Source organism: Tamandua tetradactyla, chromosome 1 (assembly GCF_023851605.1).
Source record: "Tamandua tetradactyla isolate mTamTet1 chromosome 1, mTamTet1.pri, whole genome shotgun sequence".
NCBI classification, from domain to species: domain Eukaryota; kingdom Metazoa; phylum Chordata; class Mammalia; order Pilosa; family Myrmecophagidae; genus Tamandua; species Tamandua tetradactyla.
This window is the reverse complement of record NC_135327.1, coordinates 221,098,306-221,110,136: the sequence shown is the minus strand read 5'-3', so window position 1 is coordinate 221,110,136 and position 11,831 is coordinate 221,098,306. Positions and strand designations below refer to the sequence as shown.

Genomic DNA, 11,831 nt, shown 5'->3' with positions numbered 1-11,831 from the left:
ACATGAACTCCACAATAGTAGTGTCTCAATCTTCTGTCGTTTTCATAAAATTATAGCTGGTAGTTAGCAACTGAACCTAAGTTTGGGTTTAATGTGGGATTTGGACATATTGGAAAGAATCATGGGGAAGGCAAGGCCGGGACATTGTCAAGTGCCTGGTGTGGAGGCTCTTCCTGGGAGTGAATGGGCCAGTGGCTTTGAGACCAGCCTTGTGATGAGAGTTAGTGTCTTCATCTCAGATAGCTTTGCTTAACCATTCTTCAGTAACCATTTATTGAGCCCCTACTGTGTACTATGTATTTTTTAATAGGTTATAACCTTTAGTCCTTCCAGTGAAAAGTGAAATAGTTTGAAGGTATGCCTCTTTTAATATAGCTTGATTCTTTCAAGGTAAAGCTTTCACATGTTGCAAAATTCAAAAGTCACAAAAATTATTTATACACACACACACATATATATATATATAAACATAGTGGAAACTCACCCTCCTTCCCTGCCCCATGCCACTGGTTTTCTTGCCACTGGGAACCAGTTTTATAAATTTCCAGGCATCTTTTATTCTTATGCAAGGGCATTTGTGTATATCCTCTTTTCCCCCTCAGTTTGTCATTATATCTTGGCTGTTATTCTATATCAATATTAAGTATTTTGCCATCCATTTTTATGGATGCATACACTTCCATTGAATGAATAGATTAGATTTATTTAACCAACCTCCTATTATCAGACATTTGTTTCCAATTTTTGCAATGACAAAAAACACACAAATAATCTCTTTGCACTATTGTCATCCATTCTCTGTGTTAATATTTATACAGGGTAAATTCCCAAAAGTAGACTTTCATGGCTAGGTTCTGCTGTCATCTGGGCCAGGTGATGATGACAGCAGAAACTAACCGTTGCTACAAGGATATTTTGTGACTGGTTGATAAGCCAGAAGGTTGGTTTATTAAATCTTCAGTCAGTTGATTGTAGTTGTGGCTGGTTACATCTAAAATCAACTAAGGGTCTGTCTCCCACAAACAAGATAATCCAATCCGTTGGATTTGAGCTGATCAGTTGAAGACTTTTGAGGAAGAAGAAAGGATCTTCAGCCATTGAGCCTCTCCTGTGGAGTTCATTGAGACACTTCATCAGAGTTGCCAGCTTTACAGTATGCCCTATAGATTTTGGACTCTTCCATTTCCACGGTTACATGAGACACCTTTATAAATCTCATACTTACAGATATCTCTTGTTGGTTCTGTTTCTCTAGAGAACCCTAACCAATATAGCTTGGTACCAAGAGAGGTTCTTGAGAAGCAGAATCTTAAAAATGCATTTTTACAATTGATTTTCTACCCTGTTTAGACTCAGAGACCCTTATTGTCTCTGGTTCCAATAATCAAGATGGCACTGACAGTCCATGGGGTGATTTGGCAATAAAGATATGCAAAATATCACCATTTGATTCTGCTAATTGTAGGCTTATATGAGGCAAGACAAGAGGGTTTTTGACAAATAAATGGGGTTTTGTGGAATTAAGAGGTATAATGATGTTGACTGGTTGTTGTTAGATATACTGAATACAGTTATGAGGAAAAGGGATGAGGTGAAGGCTTCAAATTTGCAATTTAAATGCCGTATGAAAGATGCGAAAATTTCCATGTGTGCCCTGAAAGAAAATTTGATTTCCTGTGGTCACATACATAAGGATCTCTGAAAATCAGACACAGAGCCTCATTGTGTGAGTAGCGTATTTACAACATAAACTAAAATCTCAACCTTGCAGGGTGTCTGCTGTTAAAGTAAGGGCTTTGATTGGAAAAGAATGGGAGCCTAACACTTGGAATGGGGGGACATGTGGCTTGATAATGATGGCAATGGGGACATGGACACCCTGGAATCTGCTGAGTCTTTGCTAGATAGACCTGTACTGGTCTGTCCTGGGGAAACAGCCACCCCACCTCCAGCCTGACCTGAGGAATCAGCCACCCAATTTCCAGCTTGCTTTGAAGAAAAGGCTTCCTGACCTCCAACCTGCTTTGAGGAATCAGCTTCCCAGCCTCCAGTCTGCCCAGAGGCGTCTGCCATCCAACTTCCACCTAAAGAGATTAACCCTTCTTGCCTGCTAAACCTGTAATCCCCTCGCCTGGGGAAACAGTTCTCACTCTTCTGTCTGGAAGGACTAATACTAATTCACCAGGTGAAACTGAAATGGAATGGCCTGAAGTAATTGAATTGAACGACACTTCTAATTCTTTTCATCACCTACCTCCTCCACCCCTCTTTTCTTCAAGAACTATCACTGAACTAAAGAACCAACAGGACCCAAAAGGTAAAGTAAAAAGTGTGACCCATGAGGAGGGATACTATACTCCAAAAGAACTGTATGAGGTTTCTAATCTATATGATAGAAATCAGGAAAATATGTGTGGGAATGAATATTAAGGTTGTGGGACAATGGTGGAAGAAATATAAAGTTGGATCAAGTTGAATTGTTTTATATGGACCCACTAAGGAAATTGTGTATTCAGTGTTGTGGCTCAAGGGGTTAGAAAGGATATTAATGGTTTATTTGGATGGTTGGCTGAAACATGGATCAAAAGGAGGCCGCCATTACCTGAAGCTGAAGTACCAGAACTGCCCTGATATAATGTAGATGAGGGGATCCAGAAACTTAGAGAGATTGGAATATTAGAGTGGATTTATCATAGATGACCTGCTCATGCTCCCCAGAAAAGTCCAGAGGATGCATCTTTGACCAGAACTTTGAGGAATAAATTTGTAAGACTAGCTCCATCATCCCTAAAGAATTCTGTAGTTGTCTTTCTCTGTAGGTCAGATATTACTGTGGGAACTGCTGTCACTGAGCTGGAATCCTTAAACACAATGGGGATGATTGTATCCTGAGTTGGCAGAAGCCACATGGTTAATCACCAAGGTGGGCATGGCCACCATAATAGACAGCAGACTTACAGCAGCAGTCAAAATAATCTGACTCACAGAGACTTGTCGCATTGGCTAGTAGACCATGGGGTACCTAGAAGTAAAATAGATGGGCAGACTACTAAATTCCTTTTTTGAGCTGTATAAGTAGAAGAATTCTTGGTAAAGTGAGCAGAAGTCTAACTTGAATACAAAAACAGAGGGTCACAGCTCCTTAATTAATTCCCAGATGAGACAATTTACAGACCCAGAACCCCTTGAATGAGGGGATAGCTGGGTAACCTTGAGGATGGACCCTGTAACACTCCATAGAATTTATACTGTTAATCTTCCTCCCAGCCTTACCCAAGGAGACCTACGGCCTTTTACTAGGGTGACTGTGCATTGGGGAAAAGGAAATGATCAGATATTTTGGAATTATTAGACACTGGTTTAGAAGTAACACTAATTCCAGGAGACCCAGAATGTCATTCTGGTCTACCAGGGTAGGGATTTATGCAGATTAAAAGCTCAGGTCTGTTTCACAGTGGGTCCAGTGGGTCCCCAGACCCATTCTGTGGTCATTTTTCCAGTTCCAGAATACGTAATTGGAATAGACATACTTAGCAACTGGTAGAGTCCCCACATTGGCTCTCTGGTTCATGGCGTGAGGGCTACTATGATAGGAAAGGCCAAGTGGAAGCCATTAGAACTGCCCCTACATAGCAAAATAGTAAATCAGAAGGAATACTGGGTTCTTGGAGGGATTATGGCGATTTCCACTCTTTCAGACTTGAAGAGTGCAGGGGTGGTAATTCCCACCACATCCCCATTCAACTCTCCTATTTAGCCTGTGCAGAAAACAGATGAGTCTTGGAAGATAACAGTTGATTATCACAAACTTAACCAGGTGGTGACTCCAATTGCAGCTGCTGTTCCAGATGTGTTATCATTGCTTGATCAAATAAACACATTCCCTAGTACCTGGTACGCAGCTATTGATCTGGCAAATGCTTTTTTCCCCCCAATAGTTGTTAGTAGGGACCACCAGAAACAGTTTGTGTTCAGCTGGCAAGACCAGCAGTATATTTTCACTGTGCTGCCTCAGGGGTATATCAACTCTCCCGCCCTATGCTATAATCTTGTCCACAGGGACCTTGATAGTTTCTCCCTTCTACAAGACATCGCACTGGTCCATTATATTGGTGAGATCATGTCGAGTGGACCTAGTGAGCAAGAAGTAGCAACTACTATACACTTACTGGTAAGACATTTGTGTGTCAGGGGATGGGAAGATAAATCTAACAAAAATACAGGGACCCTCCACCTCAGTGAAATATCCCTTACCCCTCCCTCCCATTGACCACTTGTATTTCAATTTTTCTAAGTTTTAACGCTTTATCCCCCTATTATTTACTTGTTTTTTTTTTGCCCTTTATTGTTTACTCATCTGTCCATACCCTGGATAAAAGAAGCATCAAACACAAGGTTTTAACAATCACACAGTCACGCTGTAAAAGTTGTATAGTTATACAATCGTCTTCAAGAATCAAGGCCACTGGAACACAGCTCAACAATTTCAGGTACTTCCCTCCAGCCACTCCAATATACCATAAACTAAAAATGGGTATCTATATAATGCATAAGAATAACTCCAGTATAACCTCTCAACTCTGAAATCTCTCAGCTGTTGAAACTTTATTTTGTCACATTTCTTACTTCCCTCTTTTGGTCAAGAAGGCTTTCTCAATCCCATGATGCCAGGTCCTGGCTCATCCAGGGAGTTCTGTCCCACACTGCCAGGGAGATTTATGTCCCTGTGAGTCATGTTGCACATATGGGGGGAGGCTAGTGAGTTTACCTGTCGAGTTAGCTTAGAGAGAGATCACATCTGAACAAAAAAGGTTCTCTGGGGATTGACTCTTAGGCATAAATATAAGTAGGCTTAGCCTCTCCTTTGCAGGAATAAATTTCATAGGGATGAACTCCAAGATCAAGGGCTCAGCCTGTTGAATTGGTTGTCACTACTCTTTGAGAGAATATCAGGAATTCCCAGATGGGGAAGTTGAACATTTCCACCTTCTTCCCCTGTTCCACAAGGGGACTTTGCAAACACTTTTTAATTCTCTACCCAAATTACTCAGGGATATATCACAGCATCACACTAACCTGTAGAAACCAACGAGATCTCAAGCACTATTCAAGATACCATATAATTATGGTGTTCAAATAAACTGATCATACAAATTAAGTTAGATAATGCACTACCCAAAATATAGATTTTGCACCAAATAAACATCCCTTCTTTTGGTCTCACATAGAAGCTGAAGTTTTAAGATATGGACCATATCATCCTTTACCCTGTGTATTAGTTAGGGTTCTCTAGAGAAACAGAATCAACAGGAAACACTCACAAATATAAAATTTATAAAAGTGACTCATGTGACCACGGGAATGCAGAGTCCAAAATCCGCAGGAAAGGCTGTGAAGCTGATGATTCCGATGGATTATCTGGACGAACTCCATAGGAGAGGCTTGCCAGACGAAGCAGGAAGAGAGCCTGTCTCTTCTGAATCTTCCTTAAAAGACTTCCAGTGATTAGATTGAGCATCACTTGTTGCAGAAGACACTCCCCTTAGCTGATTACAAATGGAATCAGCTACGGATGCAGCTGATGTGATCATGATTTAATTCCATGAAATGTCCTCATTGCAACAGGCCAGCACTTGTCCAACCAGACAAACAGGTACCACCACTTGGCCAAGTTGACACATGGACCTGACCATGACACCCTGTATTCTGAGTTACCTTAGTCCTATCCAAATCAGCTCCATTCATTTCTCTAAGTGAAGTCTGATCACTTTTTCAACTTTTTAAACAGTTTCTATATGGGGGAATGCTGACATTCATAGGTTCAGTGCTCTAACTCAAAATCTCAGGTGCCACACACATACTCAAAATTTCAGGGAATGACCAGGTTATTCTCAGATAGCTCAGTATCTCAGAATTTAGAAATAACAGTTACAACTCCTGAATATATGTGGCTGCTGTAAGAGCTTATAATCTAAGATCATGCACACTTCTTATTAAGTATATTCCTAGGTGGTTTATCTTTTTTATTGTTGCTCTAAAAATGAGGTCTTTTCTTTTACATTTCCTCACCAACTGCTTTTAGTGTTGCCTTATTTATGAATGAGCAAAGTAAAACTAAGATAGGAAACTCACTCAGTCTCACCACTTATAATGACAGAGTTTGGACTTGACCCCAGGTGTCTTCTGATTATGTCTCCTACACCAACTTGTGGATAGAAACTATCTTCTCTTTGATATATACTTTGGCAGCAAACATGTATTATTATTATTGCATGTTTGCTTCTTTACAACTGGAGCTTTAAGAGAGCTGATCCAATCCACGATGATTTTATTGTTGAGGAGAATGGTGCAGGGTTATTACAGAGGGGGTGAAAATTTACAGATGCAGGGAAGAATAGAGTCCATGTGCTTCTCTCACCTCTGTTTTTACCAATTCCTACTTCATGGGAGGAGCTTGGGAACATGAGGGGGACCTTTCCCCATCAGAGCTAGAAATAATGCCTTGCAGCCCTAAGTTTTGCTTTCTAATTAGGAATGCTGTTTTGATCACCTCCTGCTGAATTTTTTCATGGAATTGAAATTAAAAGGACTGTTTCTATTTTATAAGCTAATTTAAAATACTGGGTTTTTCTCAGCTATCATAGAATGTACAACAGAAAATTTTCCTTTTAGCCTCAGCACATTTCATTCAATCTTAAAATAACTGCAGCTTTTTGGACTAGGGACTTGGACTCTTTCGAGAAAGCCAAGGATGAGCAGGTGTCAGTAAATACTATCAAGAACCTGTAGAGGGAGCTTCATGTTTTTTTTTTTACTCCAAGGCTTCTGCAAGTTCGTTGGCTAATATGGAAGATTTTAGAGCTGTGTCTTTATCACACTATGGTTTATGAATTATATATTTTTGGGGGAGTTATAGGTAGTTGTTCCTTTGCCTACTTGTTTTCTCTATAGTGGATTACCATCCTGGAAGTGAGGGTCTGTGGATAGGTGGTTTCAGTCAGATACACTTTGTAGTCCTTTTAAGGGCTCTGAAGAATCTCCTTTCGAAGAAATGTCCATAAGCAGTCTTCAGGCTGCCTGAGAACCCAGCACTCCTGAGGTCTCTAGGAAGGGTCTTTGCCATGACCATATAATCTGCCATCCTCTTTTTAAATTAACTTCTAAAATTATAAATGTAATTTATGTTCAATGAAGGTACTTTTGAAAATTGGAAAAACAATTAAAGAATTGGAAAAAATATAATCCATAATCCCCTGGAGCTATCTCTGTTAATGTCTTTGGTGTGTTTCTTTCTAGTGTCTCTCTATACGTGCAGCTACCCTGCCTAAAAGGCTCATGAAAAATGATGAGCACTATGCCACTAAAATCGAGGTCAAGACAATTTCCTGAGTTGGAGTGGGGTCAGAGCAGGAATGCCTGAGCTTCCACAAAAGGGACTGCAATTGAACTCAACTAGTCTGAAAGTGAAACCTTCTCCCTAGGTGACCGGATTCAGCTGATGACCCAAGGTTGAGTGGCATGTTCTAGGTGCTTGTTTCCCAGTCCATGCATCCCAGCTATTGGAAGGCTGACTCATGAAGGACACTTTTGCTGTCTATGTGATGGTAAAAAAGAGTTTGGGTCAACAACTCTAACATATCATGTGGTGCAATGGAACATATTTAACTTTTCAGAAAACAAATGATTTATTGTGATCTGCACATCTGACATAACCCACTGAGCCCACCATTTGTATGACTGGGCCCAGTTTATTCGGAGTAGGCAAGAGGATGGGGAAACAGTGACACTTGCTAATTTCTGTCTGGGGTGGGGGGATGTGATAATTTTAAAAACTTATAGCCTGTACATTTCTCATAGAGGAGACATTTCTTTGCTTCAAGGAAATTAGAATAGAGAGAAAAGAATTTATCACAAGGTCCTCTAGTGAGACCCAAGCACATGCAGAACCCCCCTCAGTTCCTGTACATTTATAACCTGATGTTTATTCATTTTCTATCTTCGAATGAATGGCTGCTTTAAGCTACTGCAAGCTAGATGGCTTCGTCTGGTTAACAGATTCCTGTTGATTTCTTTTTATGATGGAGAAAAACAGATGAAAAGAGACAGATTGTGGAATGATCATGCTTCTCGATTCCTTGTCCAGTTAGTGTTGGGATTTTTCTGCATTGAACATATTCCATCCTCTCAGTTTTTGTGGTATAAGAAAAAATTCATTTTATTGTTTAAATTATTTCATATACATCTTTAATGACTACGAGGGGGGAAAAACACCAGCAGTCAAACAATAAACTACCCCAGAGTTTAGGTTAATTTAGTTACATGTAGAAATCTATGGAACTTAGATGTTTTCTAAATTCATTCCATTAACCAAGAGCAAAGGGAAAAAATCGGTTTTCATTTTACTTGTATTTCCTCAACTTGATTTCTTGCTGATAAAATGTCTCCCTGCTTGATTGAGGACTCCTTAGCATCTAGATAATTAAGAGTACGAGAATTCTGAAAAGAGAAAAAAGGGAGAACCCAAGAAAAAGCAGCATTGTGCTTCAAGGAGGAGCACACTGGGTGCCATTGACCTACACACTGCTTTTGTTAGAGGTGCTGAGAAGTTCCAAGCTGAGCCAAGGAAGATAAAACAAACAAGCAAGCATGTGATTGGTCTGGAGTATCTCCTCAGCTTTCTTTTTTCTTTTTTTTTTTTTAGCTTGGGCAAGCTCTGGGAATCAAACCCAGGTCTCCTGCTTGGCAGGCGAGAATTCTACCACTGAGCCACCATTGCACCGCCTTCTCCTAACCTTCTGTATTCCAAAAGGTAGAATGCATTTCCTGAGGGTGCGGTAGAACTGGAAGGGGCTGTTTTGTGCCTGTCAGTTTCTGGTCCAGTTTTGGGGGATTTGAGATGAAAAGTGGGAGGCTTCATCAGGAAACCTTTCTAAATAACAGTTATGCAGCTGTTTCTATCCAGATGGGACTAATAGGTAACTGATTAAAACATAAGCATAGAAAGTAATATTGAGAGGACAGTTCCTATGTCCTAGAGATTGTGTTTTAATTTGGTGTTGGGAAGGATACTAAAACCTTGATTAAAAGGTGAGGGCTTCAATGGAGAATCTAGGTTAGTCTCAGCCAGATAGTTCCTTGAACATTTGTTAGCATGCATTTGTTAGCATGCTAAGAATAGGGGAATCCTATTCTTAGACTTAGAACCTTTATAATCTTGCCAGAGGAGGGGCTTATGTTTTATATCTATGTCAAAGGCAACTTTATTGTTGTGCTCTTCTTTATTAAAAAAGCACTAGAAGAATGTAATGACAGAGGCTGATTAAGTTTAATGTCCTTGAATTCAAATTCACTTGACCTAAAAGCATGGTATCTGGCTCATGGTAGGCACCCAGTAAACATTTGTTGAATGAATTTCATGAATTACTATTGTCTCCTGCTAAGGACTGTACATCTGGACCCATTTCCTCAGATGACATAAAGGAAACACCTATGTTGATTCAAGAAGTAATTCAGGGCTGCTTGGACTGGACCAAGAGAACAGATGATGGCAGCTGACCCAGTGCAGCTCAGAATGTTGCCAAGAAATGCAGCTGGACAGGCTGCGGGTTGACAGAGAAGAATCTGGCTAGTGTGGGTGCTAGGGAAATGGGGCCTTGGGCTACATGGGGTCAGGAAGCCCTTGGAAACAAAGGAGCTTCCTACTGCCCCAACACCAGCCTGTCGCCTTCTCTCTCCTGACCCTGATCCTCAGCCCCACCCCCCTACCCCACCCAGACACAATTATTTCTCTATTTTTGTAATTACATGTTCTTTGTTTCAAATTGCATGAGTAACATATGTCCCTAGTAAAAATATGAAAAAGTTAAAAAGCACAAATAAGAATTAGTATCCAGAGAAGAGATTGCTAATATTTCATTATATTATGCTTCCATGCTTGGTCCTGTGTCTCAATATGGCTACATATAAATATGATTTTTTATACTAGCATATATATATATACTAGCATATATATATATATATGTATACGTGTGTTTACAGGATTAGGATTTACTATACATATTGCTCCGTATGCATAATGTCCTTAAAAACATAATATTGCCAGCAACATGCTTTTTTTTTTTTGCTGCAAAGCCTAACAAAAATATTATGATGGTTCTGGAGATAAACTGCATTGGCTTCCTCTTCCATTCAATTGCTTTATGACTTTATGCAAATTATTCAATTCTGTACACCTCAGTTTCCTTATCTGTAAAGTGGGAGTGATGATAATACTTGCTTCATATAATTTTAAAGGAGACTAAGAAGTGTTAATCAGTAAAGTGAATAGAACAATGCCTAATACATAGTAAACTCTCAATAAATATTATCCTTATTACTATTATTATTAGTATTATTAGTAATAAATTTTATCAATAATATCATTACTAATAAGAATTCTGTTATTAGTAGTAGTATTAGTAATAACACCTTAACAACGCGCTCACTTTTGGATATTTAGATCTCAGGTTTTAACAGTATAAATAATTCATTAGAATATCCGTGTGAAGTTTTATACACATATCCAAGTGTTCCCTCAAAGTATAATTGCATGTTTAAAGAATTCTGATATATGTTGCAGATTATACCAATATGTACCAATTTACCTTACAATCAACATTTTAAAAGAATGCAAGTTTATCCTTCAGCATTAGGGATTTTCACTTAAAAACTCATGTATAGACCCACAGAGCATGAGATCAGAAGGCTCCTGAGGAACGCCGTCCTTTCTCTGCGCGACCTGAATACCCGGCCTGACCCCAGCTCAGGGTCAGGTATATGGGGTGCTGCTACAGCAGCCAGAACTAGCACTTGTATCAGGAGCAAGAAGAGTGGATGCTGCTGCTGGACCCAAGCAGCCCCCTACCAAAGCCTCAATGCAGTTACCTTCTGCTCACACAGATGAGCAGGACCTGCACTCTTCTGTCCTCACCGAGACGGCCAGCAGCACTGATGTGTCTGCTGCGGACTCCTGGGGCAGGGAGTAGCATGAGTACATGGACCAGGCAAGCAGGATAGCACTTGCTTGGCTGTGCTGAGCTGCTAGCAGCCTGACCTACTGGAAGAAGCTGCTGAAGCTGCCGTCTCTTACCAGCCAGCCTCACCAAGTGCTGGCCAGTGATCCTATCCCCTAGCGGCTTGCAGCAGGTCTCCAGGATAGTGCTTAAGCCTACAGTGCGCTTTCTCAGGTTCATGTAGATGCAAAAGCAGAGTTGGTTGTCCAGTTTGGGATCTCATGAAGAGAGGGATCCTTAGACAGCCTTCTCTGTTCCTCCCAGCTCCATCCTACCTTTCCCCCAGCCTTACTATAGCTTATGCAGTTCCCTGACCTGTAACTAATCATCGAGAAGAATGTGGAGGAGGAAGAGGAGAGTGAGACTATAGGCTTGAGCAAGTGAGGGTGGAGCAAGGGAGGGTAGAACCATTTGGAACTGGTCTAAGGAGCTCTGACCAGGGGTGAGGTGGAGACCAAACATGTGGGGCCTGTTAGGTCTTCATAGTCATGAGAAGGCAGAGGTACTGCTGTGGGTAGGGATGATCACCAGGGGCCAAGGAACCCCCTTCCCACCCTTCTCTTGGCCTCAGATTCACTCCTGTCCCCCTCTCCTGACTTGGAGCTCACATGCGCTTCACTAGGATTTGTGACCAGGGTTTGGATGAGCTTGAATTTGAGTGAATTGAGTTTGTATTTCCAGCACCCTGAAAAAAAAAATTCACGTGTGAATTCATTGTTTCTTTAATTACAAGTGAGTCTGAGAATTCTTTCTATATCTTAAAGTCCATTGTATTAGTTG

At 40.6% G+C, this 11,831-nt stretch overlaps 1 pseudogene; it reads left to right on the top strand.

Moving 5' to 3' along the window:
• Positions 1 to 10,719: 10,719 nt before the first annotated feature.
• On the top strand, positions 10,720 to 11,442 carry LOC143688172 (ragulator complex protein LAMTOR1 pseudogene; annotated as a pseudogene).
• The last annotated feature ends 389 nt before the right edge of the window (positions 11,443 to 11,831 follow it).